Source organism: Cynocephalus volans, chromosome 15 (assembly GCF_027409185.1).
Source record: "Cynocephalus volans isolate mCynVol1 chromosome 15, mCynVol1.pri, whole genome shotgun sequence".
NCBI classification, from domain to species: domain Eukaryota; kingdom Metazoa; phylum Chordata; class Mammalia; order Dermoptera; family Cynocephalidae; genus Cynocephalus; species Cynocephalus volans.
The window spans coordinates 97,909,763-97,922,143 of record NC_084474.1 but is presented as its reverse complement, the minus strand read 5'-3'; the positions used below and the strand labels follow the sequence as shown (position 1 = coordinate 97,922,143).

Genomic DNA, 12,381 nt, shown 5'->3' with positions numbered 1-12,381 from the left:
TTTGAGAACATCCAAGGAGGGGCACCTGCCCTATATGTGAGTGAGAGGCACCATTTTCAGTCCATAAGTCCAAACAGCTTATCAAAGTTTACAAGACCCCTGATCATATAGTCCCTAATCTCTCTTCAACCTCCTCTCTCACCCACTGTGTTTAACAATTTACACTTGAAAAACACTGAGTGCCTTTCAGTCCCTGAACCACACAACTCCCTGTACCTCCTGGGCCTTTGAAGATGTAGTATCCACCCCCTGCCCACCAAACTCTTGCTGCAACATTCTGCCCTTGAATGACTTCTGCATAGTCTTCAGGGATATGCACAGACATCCATTCCACTCAGAAACATTCCTGACTCCCTAAGCGGGGCTAAGTGCTCTTCCAGAGCATTCCCATGGCAACTGTGGCACTCGTTGTATCAAAATTGATCTATTCTCCTTTTCCCCTAGTAAGTATCTTAAGTCAGATACTATGAAGTATTCACAGTTTTATTCCCAGGTTGTGTAATAAAGTCTCTTACAGAGAAGAGACAAGGCAGGGTATGAGACGGGAGCAGAATGGAGTCTCTCATGGGAATTTCTCTTCTCACACCATATTCTGCCACAGCTCTGGCTCTGCACACATCAGATCCTACAGTCTGTCACCTCATCTACTGCAATAACTTCCTGACTTGTCTCTTTGCTTCCAGCCTCTTGACTCTATACTTCATTACCCAACTTACTAACACAATCCACTCGTGCTGATCTCCAGTTTGAAACCCTTCAATGGATCTCTACTAGATACAGAAAGTAAAAATCTAGGGCTGGCCGGTTAGTTCAGTCGGTTAGAACGTGGTGCTGAAAACACCAAGGTCCAGGGTTCAAAACCTGTACTGGCCAGACACCTAAAATAAATAAATCAGATGAAGTAAAAATCTAACTTTCTTAACATAACGCATGAAATCCTCTCTGATGGATGCCTGCCTGCCTGCCTCTCAGGATCATATTTCTCCTTCCTAGCTCTGCTCATAAAGACCCCTCCTGTGGCAATATCCCTCTCACATTGATGGTTCAAACTCAGACTTCAAGGGTTCAATTCCTGGCTCCAATACTGACCAGTCCGGTGTCCTTGAGAAAGTGATATAACCTCTCTGTGCATTAAATATATGAAAATGGGAATAATAACAGTATATATTGCATAGGCTTGTTGTTAGATTGAATCATAATATGGAGAAAAATATTAGAGCACTGCCTGATACATGACGTGCACCATGTAAGTGGTGCTATTATTATTACTGCCACCCTCTTTCGAGAGCAAAGGATCACCCCACTTATGAAGCCTTCCCTGACTACCTTACCCAAAACCGGCTCATTTCCTCCTTCGCATCCCCACAGCATCCCAGGAGTGCCTTTCTCACTGCACCTACACAGCTTTGTTTTATATTTGGTGGTTGCAAACATGTTTCCTACTTGTCCTAGGCAGCACGTGATCGCCATTGTCTACTAGAGTATCTAGCACTGAGCAAAGCCTCAAAAAAGTTTGTTGAAAGAGTATATGGAATGAGTAAGAGACTAAATAATGAATGAGAAATAGAAAGCTTGGTCAAAGGGAAGCCAATTAGGAGGCCCCTGCAACGAGCCAGAAAAGAGATGCTAGGATGTGACTGCGGTAGCAGTAGTGAAATGAGTTACGTTATTCATCAAAAAATAAAAACTGAGTAAGAACATAAATGAGTACATCGGCCAATTTCTGCCATAATAATAATATCAGTAACAATCAAAAACATTCTTTCAGCTCATACAGTCCCAGAAACTCCTGAGACCTGTACGCATAGCAACCCATTTAATCCTCACAGCAGCCCTAGAAGCTAACAGCTTATTGCTACAGACACCCAGAAGGGGCTCCAGTGTGGCTGCCCCAGGTGGAACGTAAACCCCTCGGGAACAACTAATCTCCAGTGTGGGGTGCTCAGGGAAGGCGACATACATGAAGGTTAAACTGAAACTTGAGGACTGAGTGGGAGAAGGTGAGGTAAAGCGAGTGGGAGGAGTGCTCTGGGCGATGACTCCGAGGAGGGGAAGTGACGTGCATCTGGGAACACAAAGCGAAGGCCAGCATGGCCAGCAGTGTCACGTGGAAAGCGGCTGGAGAGTGGGCTGCGAACGGGCAGGGAAGGCAGCCTTACGAGCAACAGGAAGGATCGTGGCGCTTCTCTTAGGAGGGCAGAGGATGTTTGAGTCGTGGCTGCAGCACAGAGAGTAAATCGAAGGCAGGAATTCGTGTGGGGAGGATCAACGAATCTTACTACAGCTGCCCCTAAGGGACTAGGGATGACTTGGGCCGAGGGGGCAGCAGAGGATGGAAGGAAGGGGGTGGAATCAGGAAATACTCACTAGGGGGCATCAGCAGGACTTGGAACTGACTGGATGTGAGGGAGAGAACCGTGAGGAACGGTGCCAACGTGCTGCCCAGGTCATGCGGCCCCGGAGGGGAGGGGGTCCAGGCTCAGGCCAGGCCCGGTCCCGCGCCGTACAACACCCACCGCCGCGCCCCGGCGGGAGCGCGCTCCGCGCTGGACCGGAAGTGCGGCCCTGGGGCCAGCGGCGCTTCCGGGCTTGACCGCAGTCGGCCGCTCTAGGCCCCGCGGAGGACCGTGGTCTCGCCGGCCCGGCGCCTGTCCGCGGCTCCTCTTCGCGTGGCCCTGCCGGGAGCTCGTCCGCGCTCCGGCCCCTCCAGCCTCGCCCCGCGGGCGCTGGCGACGACCGCGCGGCCCGAGCTCTCGGGGCCTTCCCCGTGCCCGCTGCTCTCTGCCTCTCCCGCCCGTTTAGAGCTGGGACGTCTGTTCCCCGTTGTGCTATGGACTGAACGTCCCCAGGGCCGTGGCATTGAGGGCAGGTTGGCTGAGGTCGTGAGCGGGGCCCCGTGATGGGATTAGAGCCCTTGTAAGAGCGACAGGAGCCGCGGCTCCCTGCTCCCTCTCGGAGGCCGTGGTCTGCATGCTGAGGGCCTCACAGCCTCCAGAACTGAGAGAAGCGCAGTAGGTGAATGGTCGTCCTTCAAGCCGCCCAGCCCGTAGCACTCCGTTACAGCAGCCGGAGCAAACTAAGACAAGTCCTAAGTGTTCTTTCTATGTTCTGGACACTGTGCCCTTGTCAGATGTATGATCTGCAAGTGTTTCTCCCACTTGGTAGGTTGTCTTTTCACTCTCTTAATGGTGTTCTTTGATGCACAAAAGTTTTCAATTTCAGTGAAGTCTAGGTTATTCATATTTTCTTTGGTTGCTTGTGTTTTTGTTATCATATCTAGAAAATCGTTGCCTAATTCTAGGTTACCAAAATGTATACCTATGTTTTCTTCTAAGAGTCTTATAGTTTTAGCTCTTACTTTTAGGTCTTTGATCCATTTAAGTTAATTTTTGTATATTGTGTGACGGAGGGGTCCAATTTCACTCTTTGTATATGGCTATTCAGTTGCCCCAGCACCATTTGTTGAATCCTACTACTTTTATTTGCCATCGTATATATATATATATACAGTTTATTATGAGAAATTGCCTCACACCATCATGGAGGTCAGCAAGTCCCAAGATCTGCAGTTATCAACCTGGAGATACAGGAGAGCTTCTGATGTAGTTGCAGACTGGGTTCAAAGGCCTGAAACTAGGAAGGAGATGGCATCACCCCAGTCTAAATGATGGCTACCTCAAGGCCCAGGAAAAGGCAGTGCTTCAGTTTGAGTCCAAAATCAGAAACAACAAAAACAAAACAAAATACACCAGCATCCCAGCTCAAGGCACTCAGCAGAAGAAAATTTTCTCTTACCTAAGGGAGGGTCAGCCTTTTCATTCTATTCAGATCTTCACTGACAGGATGGGGCCCACCCACATTCGGAAGGTCAATATGTTTTAATCAATCTACTGATTCAAAAGTTAATTTTAGGGACTTCTGGTCAAGATAGCAGAATAGACGGTCCCTAGCATCACTCTCTCCCACAAATCAACCGATTTAAACTATAAAAACATAACATCAAGGACATATGGAACAGGGAGACGTCCAGTGGGGGAGGCAGAAACTCTGCGGAGACCACATGCCCTGCAGGGCCGCCGTCACACAATCTGGCAGATCGGCTTCACCGCCACCACCCGGCTCCATTCCCAGCCCAGCCCAGTGCACACAGAGTGGGGAGAAGTCCGGCAGGGGAGGCGGAGGCTCCACAGAAACCACACACCCTGTGGGGCCACCACTGCATGATCCAGCAGGTAGGCTTCACCGCAGGCACCTGGCTCCATTTCCAGCCTGGCCTAGTGTGCTCGGAGCAGGGAGACATCCGGCAGGGGAGGTGGGAACTCCACGGGGACCACACAGCTGCCATGCGATCCAGCAGCCCAGCCCAAGGCGTACGGAGCACAGAGTGATCCAGCAAGGGAGATAGAAGCTCCGTAGAGTCCACAAACCCTTTGGGGGATCCAGCGCCACATGATCCAGCAGCAGGTAGGCTTCACCGCCGTCACCTGGCTACATCCCAAGCCCAGCCTAGCGCATGCAGAGCAGGGAGACATCCGGCAGGGGAAGGGGAAGCTCTGCAGAGAACACATGCTCTGCGGTGCCTCAGCACATCCCAGCAGCCCGGGCCAGGGCACACGGAACAGGGAGAAGTCCAGCACAGGATGTGAAAGCTCAGCAGAGACCTCACATGCTCTGGTACCGCCCTGTGATCCAGCAGCCCAGCAGAGTCCAAGCTAACCAGAGAGGTGGATCCCCAGAGAGGCCCAAGACCCAAGGAAAACAAACACACAAGGCACTAGTGGCCAACTGAGTAGTCACTGAGGCAGCCATACCAAATTGGCAACCACAGCAACATCTTAGTCAGTCAGTAGTGTCCAACCTGTGGACTGTGAAACCCCCTGCCACAATTAATAAACATCAAAGAAAAGATACCAGAAATGTGAAAAATCAATAAAGTACACCACCAAAGGATAATAACTCTCAAGCTCTAGATCCTATACAACAAGAAGCCCTTGAAATAACTGACAAGGAATTTCGAGTGATAATTCTAAGGAAACTGAATGAGATACAAGAAAACTCAGCTAGACATCATGATGAAATGAGGAAAAGTATACAGGATCTGAAAGAGGAAATGTACAAGGAAATCAATGTCCTGAAAAAAAATGTACCAGGACTTCCCGAAATGAAGAAGTTATTCAGCGAAATAAAAAACACAATGGAGAGTATAACCAGCAGGCTTGTGGAAGTTGAAGAGAGAACTTATGAACTTGAAGATGGGCTGTTTGAAATAACACAAGCAGATAAAAAAAAAAAAGAGAAAAGAATCAAAGGCATTGAAGAAAATCTGACAGAGATATTGGACAACCTTAAGTGCTCAAATATCCGAGTCATGGGTATTCCAGAGGGGGAGGAAAAAGGAGATTGCATTGAAAACATATTCAACAAAATAGTGGCTGAAAACTTCCCAGGTGTAGGAAAAATCACAGATCTTCAGATCCAGGAAGCTCGATGATCTCCAAACGTATTCAACCCAAAAAGGTCTTCTCCAAGACATGTTACAGTCAAATTGGCAAAACTCAAAGACAAAGAGAGAATCTTAAAAGCTGCAAGAGAGAAGCATCAAATCACCTATAAGGGAGCCCCAATCAGGCTAACATCAGACTTTTCATCACAAACCCTAAAAGCCAGAAAGGAATGAGATGATATATTCAAATTACTAAAAGACAGAGATTGTCAGCCAAGAATACTGCAAGGCTATGCGTCCGAAATGAAGGGCAAATATTATATTTCTCAGACAAACAAAAACTGCGGGAGTTCACCACCACACGACCACCCTTACAAAAATTCTCACGGGAGTACTGGGTTTGGTTCCTGAAAAATAACTACCACTGCCAAAAAAACCCAAGAAAAATTAAAACCCACTTGTATAATAAAAATGGCATTCATGAAGAGAAAAGAAACAAACAAAAAGGCTATCTACAACCTAAGGAACCAACAAACACAGTAAACAAACAGTAAATCAGAAAGCAAGGAAAAAAAGACACCTAAGACAACCAAACAATAATCAATAAAATGCTAGGAATAAATCAACACTTTTCAATAACAACTCTTAATGTAAAAGGCTTAAATTCTCCAATCAAAAGACACAGACTGGCTGACTGGATAAAAAAGGAGGACCCAACTATATGCTGCCTACAAGAGACCCAACTCACCCATAAAGACTCACATAGACTAAGAGTGAAAGGATGGAAAAAGATTTACCATGCAAACAGAAAAGAAAAACGAGCTGGAGTAGCTATTCTTATATCTGACAAAATAGACTTTAAACTAAAAACCATAAAAAGAGACAATGAGGGACACTACGTAATGATAAACAGACTGATTCATCAAGAAGACATAACAATCATAAATATATACTCATCCAATGTTGGAGCAGCCAGATTTATAAAACAAACTCTGCTAGGCCTAAAGAAGGAAATAGACACTAATACCATAATAGCAGGGGACCTGAACACCCACTGTCAATATTGGACAGATCATCTAGGCAAAGAATCAGCAGAGAAACACAAGATCTAAACAATACTCTAGACCAATTGGACTTGGCAGATATCTACAGAACATTCCATCCAACAACCTCAGAATATTCATTCTTCTCATCAGCACATGGATCATTCTCCAGGATAGATCACATATTAGGTCACAAATCAAGTCTCAACAATTTCCAAAAAATCTGGAATTATCCCATGTATTTTCTCAGACCGTAATGGATTAAAATTAGAAATCAATAACAAACGGAATTCTGGAAATTATACAAACATGGAAATTGAACAGCATTCTACTTAATGAAATATGGGTCCAAGAAGAAATCAAGCAAGAAATAAAAAATTTATTGAAACTAATGAAAATAATGATACATCATTCCAAAACCTGTGGGATACTGCAAAAGCAGTATTAAGGGGGAAATTTATTGCATTAAATGCTCACCTCAGAAGAATGGAAAGATGGCAAGGGAACAACCTAACACTTCATCTTAAAGAACTAGAAAAAAAAGAACAATCCAAACCTAAAGTTAGCAGACGGAAAGAAATCATTAAGGTCAGAGCATAACTTAATGAAATTGAAACCCAAAAAACAATACAAAAGATCAATGTATCAAAAAGTTGGTTTTTTGAAAGATAAATAAAATTGACAAACCATGAGCATGGCTAACGAAAAAAAGCAGAAAGAAGATTCAAATAACAAAAATTAGAAATGAAAAAGGTGATATTACAACTGATTCATCTGAAATACAAGGAATCATTCGAGACTACTATAAACAACTATACACCAACAAATTTGAAAATCTGGAGGAAATGGATAAATTTCTGGACACACACTAGCTCCCAAAACTGAGCCATGAAGACGTAGAAAATCTGAACAGACCAATAACAATAAAGGAGATTGAAGCTTTTATCAGAAGGCTCCCAACAAAGAAAAGCCCAGGACCAGATGGATTCACAGCAGAATTTTACCAAACATTCAAAGAGGAATTCACACCGATTCTTTACAAACTATTCCAAAAGATTGAAACAGATGCAAATCTCCCAAACTCATTCTATGAAGCAAACTTCATACTGATACCAAAACCAGGTAAAGAAATAACCAAAAAAGAAAACTACAGGCCAATATCCTTGATGAATATAGATGCAAAAATCCTCACTAAAATACTAGCAAACAGAATACAGCAACACATACATAAAATTATTCACCACGATCAAGTGGGATTCATCCCAGAGATGCAAGGTTGGTTCAACATACGCAAATCAATAAATGTGATACATCATATTAAGAAAGTCAAACACAAGGACCATATGATCATCTCTATAAATGCTGAAAAAGCATTTGATAAAATTCAACACTCATTCATGACAAAGACCCTCTATAATTTAGGTATAGATGGAAAGTATCTCAAAATAATTAAAGCCATATATGATAAAGCTATTGCCAATATCATCCTGAATGGGGAAAAGCTGAAAGCTTTTCCTTTAAGAACAGGAACTATACAAGGATTCCCACTCTCACCATTCCTATTCAACATAGTGTTGGAAGTACTAGCCAGAGCAATCAGAGAAGAGAAGGAAATAAAGGGCATCCAGATTGGAAAAGATGAAGTCAGACTGTCCCTGTTTGAAGATGACATGATCCTATATATCAAACAGCCTAAAGCCTCTACAAAAAAACTCTTGGAGTTGATAAATGATTTCAGCACAGTATCAGGATACAAAATGAACACACAAAAATCAGTAGCATTTCTATTCTCCAATAGCGAACATGCAGAAAGAGAAATCAAGAAAGCCTGCCCATTTACAATAGCCACCAAGAAATAAAATACTTAGGAACAGAGTTAACCAAGGATGTGAAAAATCTCTATAATGAGAACTACAAACCACTGCCGAGAGAAATTAGAGAGAATACAAGAAGATGGAAAGATATCCCATGCTCTTGGATTGGAAGAATCAACATAGTGAAAATGTCCATACTACCCAAAGTTATATACAAATTCAATGCAATCCCCACAAAAATTCCAATGACATTTTTCTCAGAAATGGAAACAACTATCCAGACATTTATATGGAATAACAAAAGACCACGCATAGCCAAAGCAATGCTGAGCAAAACAAAGAAAGCTGGAGGCATAACACTACCTGACTTTAAACTATACTACAAAGGTATAACAACCAAAACAGTATGGTACTGGCATAAAAACAGACACACTGGGCCGACCCTGTGGCTCACTAGGGAGAGTGCAGCGCTGGGAGTGCTGAGGCTGTGGTTTCGGATCCTATATAGGGGTGGCCGGTGCCCTCACTGCCTGAGAGCAGTGCAGATGACACCAATCCAAGGGATACAATCCCCTTACCGGTCAGAAAAAAAAAAAAACAACTGATCAAGGGAATAGAATAGAGAATCCAGAAATCAACCCACACACCTACAGCCATTGGATCTTTGACAAAGGCACCAAGCCTATAAACTGGGGAAGAGGCTGCCTCTTTAGGAAATGGTGCTAGGAGAACTGGATATCAATATGCAGGAAAATGAAACTAGATCCATACCTTTCACCATACACTAAAGTCAACTCAAAATGGATTAAAGAATGAAATATACACCCTGAAACAGTAAAGCTTCTTAAAGAAAACATAGGAGAAACACTTCAGGATGTAGGACTAGACACAGACTTCGTGAATACGACCCCAAAAGCACGGGCAACCAAAGGAAATATAAACAAATGGGATTATATCAAACTAAAGAGCTTCTGCACAGCAAAAGAAACAATTAACAGAGTTAAAAGTCAACCAACAGAGTGGGAGAAAATATTTGGAAAATATACATCTGACAAAGGATTAATATTCAGAATATACAAGGAACTCAAACAACTTTACAAGAAAAAAACAAGCAACCCAATTAAAAAATGGGCAAAAGAGCTAAGTAGGCATTTCTGTAAGGAAGATATACAAATGGCCAACAGATGTGAAAAAATGCTCAACATCACTCAACATTTGGGAAATGCAAATCAAAACGACACTGAGATACCATCTCACCACAGTTAGGATGGCTAAAATCCAAAAACTTCTGAACGATAAATGCTGACGAGGTTGTGGAGAAAAAGGAACTCTCATACATTGTTGATGGGACTGCAAAATGGTGCAACCTTTATGGAAAATGGTATGGAAGTTCTTCAAACAATTGCAGATAGATCTACCATATGACCCAGATATCCCACTGGTGGGAATATACCCAGAGGAATGGAAATCATCAAGTTGAAGGTATACCTGTTCCCCAATGTTCATTGCAGCACTCTTTCCAATAGCCAAGAGTTGGAACCAGCCCAAATGTCCATCATCAGATGAGTGGATACGGAAAATGTGGTACATCTACACAATGGAATACTACTCAGCTATAAAAACGAATGAAATACTGCCATTTGCAACAACATGGATGGACCTTGAGAGAATTATACTAAGTGAAACAAGTCAGGCACAGAAAGAGAAATACCACATGTTCTCACCTATTGGTGGGAGATAAAAATAAATAAATAAATTCACACCCACACAAAAAGAAAAACTGGGGGGGAGAAGAAGACATAACAATTATAATTCCTTGAAGCTGACATGACAAGCGAACAAAAAGGACATTGTCTGGTGGGAGGGGAGAGAGAGAGGAGGGAGGGAGGTTTCGGTAATGGGCCACAATAATCAACCACATTGTACATCGACAAAATAAAATTTTTTAAAAAATTGCATTCTATGATATTTCATTTCTATCTAAATAAGCATGGAAAAAAAGAAAAAAACACATAAAGAACTTACCATGGTCCCATCCCTTCCTTTTTGTTGCAATGTCAAGCTCATGGAAACTTACAAAAAATAACTTTGGTGCTTTCATTCTTTCTATATATTTTGAGAGAATTTAATACTGCAACAACTTCTTGCTTTTTAAAGATTAAATATTCTCAATTTTAAGCCCATCTGGGCCTAATATGGGTTGGTATTTTATTATACAGAGACTGGGAAACCTAAACAGAGGAACAACAGCCATGCACCTAGTCATGCACCTAGACACTGAGACACTCCTGCCTGAACACAGTGAACACAACTCAGCTATGCAGACAATCCAGCCATTCAGAATCACCCAGACTTTGAACCTGGGACATCCAGGCGGATGTGCTCTCAGAAATAATGGTTCCAGAAAAACTAACAAGCTTCCAAAACACACAAACACAGCAAAGACTCTCTGCACTCCTCCCCTGCTTTCTTTTTCTCCTTGAGAATTAGCACCATCCTACACACCATATATTTTAATGTATTGATTTTTCCCTTGTAGAATTTTCCCTCCAAGAGGACAGGGATATTTTATCTCTTCTGACCACAAAGAAATCAACATCACCTAGAATAAAGGCTGTTACACATATGAAGTCAAATACACGTTTATTGAAAGACTGACTATGCATGAACATGCACACACGACCTCTATGGAGTCTTTCCCATTTATCTAAACTCAGTCATGGGCCCCCATGCATCTTTTCAGAACAGAGTGAAGGGATGTCTCCTTCATTCCAAACACCACAGTGTGTCAGTTGGCCCTGAACAAATTCCAAAGGACCCTTCACTGATGGGCTGGGTGAGGGGAATCACTCCAGAACCCTTATTGTGCACAAATCCCATCTGCACCCACCCTGGCCCCGTGCCTCCATATCAACCTGTGAGTTGGGGCATCATCACTGCCACATAATGGGAGACCAAGGACCAAGATCCAAGGGCCTGACATGCTCCAACTGTCCAATGGGGCTGTTTTAGGTTTCTGCCAGGAAATGGACCCTTGCTCCATACATTTTATGGAGTTTGGCTGGTTCCTCTGTTTTGCACCTGGAGTTCAGCCATGAGAGTGTCTGTCCCCTCACTCTGCCACTGCCATCTCATCTGATGTCTCCTCCTTTGCTCACATGCCAACACCGTTGTCCATGGTTTGGCTCCACCATTGGTCCTGCAGCATTAGTAGTCTGTGGTAGAAGCCCCCGGTGTACCCAGTATATGCTGTCAAGGGAAGGTGGAAGCTTCCTCATACCCTGATGTTAACCACTCTGCTTTTTGCACTCCTGTTTTCTTGTCACTGCTCAAGCTAATTTTCTATAAACCACTCTTGTCATGCCTGGGGGAGTGCCTCAGTATTCTGTAGATGGGATGCTGCCTGTTTCATTAATTGCTAATGAAAGCCAATTACATCTTTAAACGTGATTTGTTGATATTGTGTCTTTTAACTGTTCTAAGCTCATGCAATTCTCTGATGATATGGTCTCCCAGTTGGCTGTACTGTCAGGTCAGCACAAACACAGTCTCCTGTAAATTAGAGTTGGCACTGGAGTTTATAAGCACAGGTTCATCTTGAGAGGCAGTCCTATTCTGTGTGTGCTGTCGAGAAATGATTTCTGAGCCTGTGGAGCTGAGGACCACAGCAGTCTGGTCATGTTTTGCAGGCCATACTGATACTGGAGGGGAGGGTCTGGGGAGGTCAGGTAGCCAACCTCAACCCACCCTGTCTTCTGCCAGGTTCTTGATTCCACCACAGGAAAGAACTGAAGAGCAGAGTTGGAGGAGAAAGTGAAAACAGGGGCCAGCCTGTGGCTCATTTGGGAGAGCCTGGTGCTGATAACACCAAGTCAAGGGTTGCGATTCCCTCACCAGTCATCTTTAACACAAAGTGAAAACAGGTTTAATGTAAAGAATAAGAAGTTTGCATTCCACACATGAAGTGTGAGCTGGCTCCAGAGTGAGCCCAACTGCAACACATTAAATACAAAAGTAAGAAATACACACTTCACAGGAAAGTGCAGGCTGGCACAGAGATGCAGCAGCCCAGTAAAGGCAG

The 12,381-nt window shown here is 43.5% G+C and overlaps 1 non-coding gene across 1 annotated transcript; it reads left to right on the top strand.

The window, feature by feature from the left end:
• Positions 1-799: 799 nt before the first annotated feature.
• On the top strand, positions 800-873 carry TRNAF-GAA (transfer RNA phenylalanine (anticodon GAA)). Its single transcript has one exon. It is a non-coding gene; the product is annotated as a tRNA-Phe (tRNA).
• The last annotated feature ends 11,508 nt before the right edge of the window (positions 874-12,381 follow it).